The sequence below is a fragment of the Serinus canaria genome, chromosome 3, assembly GCF_022539315.1.
Source record: "Serinus canaria isolate serCan28SL12 chromosome 3, serCan2020, whole genome shotgun sequence".
Taxonomy (NCBI): Eukaryota; Metazoa; Chordata; class Aves; order Passeriformes; family Fringillidae; genus Serinus; species Serinus canaria.
Genome location: NC_066316.1, coordinates 52,228,918 through 52,234,221, shown reverse-complemented (window position 1 = coordinate 52,234,221; position 5,304 = coordinate 52,228,918).

The window sequence follows — 5,304 nt, the reverse complement described above, 5'->3', positions numbered from 1 at the left end:
TTGCAAATGTTTCCTCATTTTTTTCTACCTTAGCACAAGCCAGATTTTCAGAGGTTGTTTCTGAAAGTCACATACCTGTGTAGGCAGGGACATACACACAATCAAATGTCTGTTTGTGTCTGCTGTTGCTTAATAAGGATAAGCAAATATCACTTGGCTGCACAACACCTTCATACAAAGTTGTGGAGAAACTCTCCACAACTCTCTTTAGACTGTCCACTACCTCTTGTGAATGTCAGTATAAGAAATAATTTATTTTGAAGAACCCACTAAGAAGTTGTTCTGAGCTCCTAAATTATAAAAATTATATACTATATATTTTTATATATATACATATATATAAAAGTATATGTGTATATATATATATATATATATATATTATATATATAATCTAAATTATAGTAACCAAAATGGGCAAATACAAGTTAAAACATGGAAATGAAGTTGGTAATAACATGAGTAAAATATATTTAAGACACTTATCTTTTCATAGTGCTGGTTGGCTTTGTCATTTCCGTGTACTTTGCTTGGCCATGCAGTAATTTATAATCCAGAAGAGGGCCTTCAAGTTCCACTAATGAATTAAGAATACAAGTACGGTTCAGTCTTGATTGTATATCTCTTATTGGATACTTACATGAAGGATGACATTGTTGGTAGTTTATTTGGCTGTTACTCAAAAATTTGAGAAATGCTGTAGCTTTTTTTATGTTGAAGAATGTTCAAAATTTTTTAACTATAAAAACTGAATACAGGTAAATTTTTTTGATTTTTCAAATAAATACTTTCAAAAGTGTTTTTAATAAGAATATTAAAACCATTACTTTGTCACCATTGTTCTTAATAACTTGCATTTTATGTTTTTACTTAATGTTTACAAAATGACATGGGAAAGATGCGTTTTTACCCTAATAGCTATTTTCAGAGTTTAGAAATAGTATTTCTTTGCCTTAAGCCCTTTAACTGATGTCAGTAGCCCCTCCTATTCTCCTGACCATTACTTAGAGCCATCTTTGAGTCCCATTCCATAAACAAAAGTTATGACTGTGTTTGTAGATTTAATCTGCCTCAGAGCTCGAAGGGCTTGAGAACCAGACAGCTAAGCTGGAAAAGCTATTTAGGAAAAGACCATTTTTAATGACTGGGATGGCTTTATTGGAAAGAAACAGGCATGCCTGTGTTTATGGTATTTGGCTGGTGATAGAAGATGGCAATTTATCACTATAGATATATTCACATCTCAGCTGGACCATAATTTTCTTACACCTTGAAGAAATCATTGAAGTCCAAATTAAAGACATCAGACATCTGGCTCGTCACTGAGATCAGTGACAGTAGGAATCAGAGCCTTCATACTGATTTGAACCACAACCTAAATCTCTCAACATCGTTTCTTTTTCAGAGGGACTGTGAACACTTTCCCATTGCCTTCTTTCAAAGAAGGATGTTGTTATTGGAACATGTGTGACAGTAGGAGCCATGTAAATAAGTAGAAAGATTACTGGTAGTAGGACAAAACACATTTTAAAAGCTTTGTCCAATTTTTCAGCCCTTAAGTTGGAACAGAATTTTTTTGTCAGTGATAACCTGTCACTTAATAAACAGTTAAGTCTTGTGCAAAGCCAAAAGAGGCTGAAGTGGATGAGAAAAATTTCTTTTGAGTGTGATCAAGGCTAATAATGTGCATCTTGGAACAGAGGCATGGAAGAAAAATAGTGTAGCACAATAAAAACTGTCGTTTTTCAGAAAGGTTATAAAAGATACTTCTGTTTAATGTAATGTGTAATCAAAAGAAAAATGGTCTAGTATTGAGATAAATTTGGATGGGAGGAGGGATTTGGTTTTGCTCCTTTTGTTGGTTGGTTGATTGGGTTTGAGTTTTTTAGCATAATAATTAGCTTGAGGAACAAACTGCTGAAAGCTTACACCGGAAGCAAAGATGGAACCTGTTCACCTGAAAATCCTGCTACTTAGCCAAGTAAGAACAAATGCAGATAGGCAGGTATTTTTATAAATCAACAAATCAGCTCCTGTGTAAACACGAGCCCCTCCTCAGAGCTGTGCAGCTGGCTCCTCCTTGCTCACCCAGGCAGTGCTCTCCTCCCTCCCTGCAAATGGCCATGCCACCACACAGCAGGAGCCCAGCAGGCTGGTCCTGTGCCACTGCCCTCAGAGGTGCCTCAAGCAGGTGTCCCAGCCTGCTGTGCCACTGCTCTTCCTAACCACGACTTTTGAGCTTCTCAGCATGTTTTTTGAGTCAGATTTGCAAACTTGAGAGATCCAGAAGAAATTAGAGATCCTGGGTAGAAGGTTCTAAGTTCAGGCTCAGAGAAACCTCTCCATGACTAAGCTCAACACAGGGGCTGGAAAAAAGGCAAGAGGAAGTCATGACAATTATAAACTGGTGAGCTGACTGGTTTCAGTGCTCCACATCAGAAAGTGAACACGAGAATTAGAGAATAAAAAGGAATGTTAGGGAAAGAATCAAACCTTTCTTGGAGGCTTATTCAAGGAGAAGGTGCTTGCTCATGGCTGCAGAAGTGTAGGCTGGGTTTGGAACTGCTGCTACCAGGTGAAACCCTGCAGCACACCGGGTTGCACATCCCAGAAGAAGTATTGCTGTCTGTCTGCTGGGAACCTGGTGTCATGCTTTGGCTCTAGCTTTGGAGGAGTGTCAAGAGCAACAGCTTTAATTGTTACTGACACCTGGAAAACTCAAGAACAGCAGCATACAAATGGTGCTATTCATTTTCATGGTGCTTTTATTTATTTTTATCTATTTGTTACTAGGTTGCCCTGTAGCAGGACTTGAGAGCAGCAGTAAATATATTCAGCTGGTTTATTTAAAGAAGTTTAAATGCTTTACCATTTTCCCCTTGCTTGATAAATAAGCATTTGTGCTTCAGGGTTACATTTACCTTGGACTGCATTTTTGCCAGTTCATTACAGGTAAACATGATTTTATTTCAGCCTTTGGTTTGCTTGTCAATAGTCTGACATCAAAATATATTGAACCAGCTAGGAGGGCAGGAAGCAAAACAATACAGCTTTGTCTCTGCTAAACCGATTACAATTGACAATCCAAGGCTATAATAAATATGTCTTGTGACTTGCACACTAGAGGAGAGCCTGAATTTAAATTATAGCTTTGGGTTTTGAAATGCTCACTGATCCATTCCATTCCCATTAAGAGTGCCTTCCGCTCTGCAAAATTAAGTGATATCTTTACATGACAGTTTAATTTAATTAATTTGTTTTTCGATACGTACATTTATGGAGTTTCTCCATTAGGCTTTCGAAATGTCTGTAGGTCCTATGCATTAATGTAAATGTGCCATGGCCCATAATTACCTTTGGCAGGCTTAGGGCACTGATAAAAAGATTATATTTTTAAAAACTAAACTCTTCAAACTTCCTCAGTGCTTGGCAGGAAATCTGTTTCTGTGTTTTATTTGGAGCAAGGCTGTGGAGCCTGCAGCCAACAACTCCAGTGTAGGCAGTAACTGTTACATTTAGGAGAAAATACATTTGAGGCTAAATGAGAGAAAGGGAGAGGATGACAATTAGTGCAAGAGTACTAGAAGCAGCTGTTTGTGTGTTTTGCCTTGTGGCTGCCAATATATACTTTTATCATTAAAGTGCATCTAGAAACAAGGTGTTTTCTATGCAATTACTTCACAAGACATGGATCTTTGTCTTTTTAAGAGGCCTGCTCCAAAGTGAGTTTATCTTCCTTTTTCACAATAGCTCTGCACTAGCCAAGAATACTGGATTCTCCCTTTCCCTCCTCCTCCCTCCTTTCTAAAAATGAACTTTTCAGGAAAATATGGAATTCAGAGAAGTTTGAAGGAGAGCAGATGGCCAACAGTGATCCAATAGGATGTAAAACTTCAGTTAGGTAGTTGCTTGGCAGGCAAGTGCAAGTGAGCCTGAGATGTTTCCATAGTGATGTTTTCACATGGTGCCTTCCTTTTGTCTTTTAAAAATCTAAGTGGTTTAAAAAAAGAAACAGGGGGCGTGGGGGTAGAGGAGGGGTGGGGGGTAAAATAAAATGAAGGGCTCTGCCAGGGGCAGAAACTTGGGCTCATCTCTGATTTCTGCCTGAGCAGTGATGCACTGTCCTCAGCTGCTGTGGTGCCTGTGTGTGCTGTCTTGCTGGATAAATCAGGAGCAGCTTCTGAAATTATGACTGAGATGGTAGTGTTATTGGAGGGGCACTGATTTTTCTGGTGTCGGCATTTCACATTTACCTGTGGGGCAAGGTTTGCCATGGCACTTTAACCCTGAGAGCTTTCTCTGCATGCAAGGAGGCAGTGCAGTAAAAATTTACACTTCCCATGACTCAATTCCTACTCTCTTCTTTCAAGCCTTAGAGGCAGCCATCACAGCCCCATTAGTTTGGGAGGATATAAACAACAGCCATTATCTGTGCAGTCGCATTGCGAAAGAGAAACAAGGTTTGTAGGGAGGGGCAACATCTTCTATTGAGCCAAATGACAGCTGGGAAAACAGGCAAGATTTTCAACATCCAGCCATAGGGACACCGAGTTCAAAAGCTTGCCAACTTTTTCCACACATTTACAGTGAAATGAAGACAAGCAACAAGTGTTCCATCTCCCTGTAAAACCTGCTTTTCTTGAAAGAAAAAAAAGGGACAATTTGATTATTAGCTAGTTTGAGCAGGAGAGGTTTGGTTGGAGGCTGGACTCACGGTAAACTTTCTAACTCTCCAGCAGAACCCTCCACTGCCTCTGCACAGATGTGTCAGCACTTGTACCAGCACTCTGGAGAAGGGAAAGTTGTGTTGGATCCTCACAAAGTTTCCCAGCAAGGTGCTGAATGCAATGCAACAGCTCATTTACTGAGCCCCTCACCCTTGAGCAAGCAAGACTCTTCTGAGGAGAAGCAGGTTCCTAGTGGGGATGCTGTGGGACAGGGAAGAATGGTTCACATTACCCATGGTTTATGAATCCCAGCATGAGCTGCCCTGGCTGCTGAGGTACAAGCAAACAAAGTCAGTTTATCCTTTGAACGAAGCTACCCAGCTGCCCTCCTGTGCTCTGCCTCACCTGTGCATTCAGAGCTGCTCGGCAAGGGAGCCTGATATTCTGTATTGACCAGCCTGTTATTATCAGGCCCTAGAGACAGAAAAGAAGTCCTTTCTTGACCTCTGCAACCTTTTTCCAGTCATGCTGTGCATTCCAGCACTTGCACTGGCAGCAGCCTGAATGAGTCATTCAAAACTATACCTGTTTATTGCACTTTTAAATATTTCAATGTGTTTACCCTGTCAGGGTGCTCCAT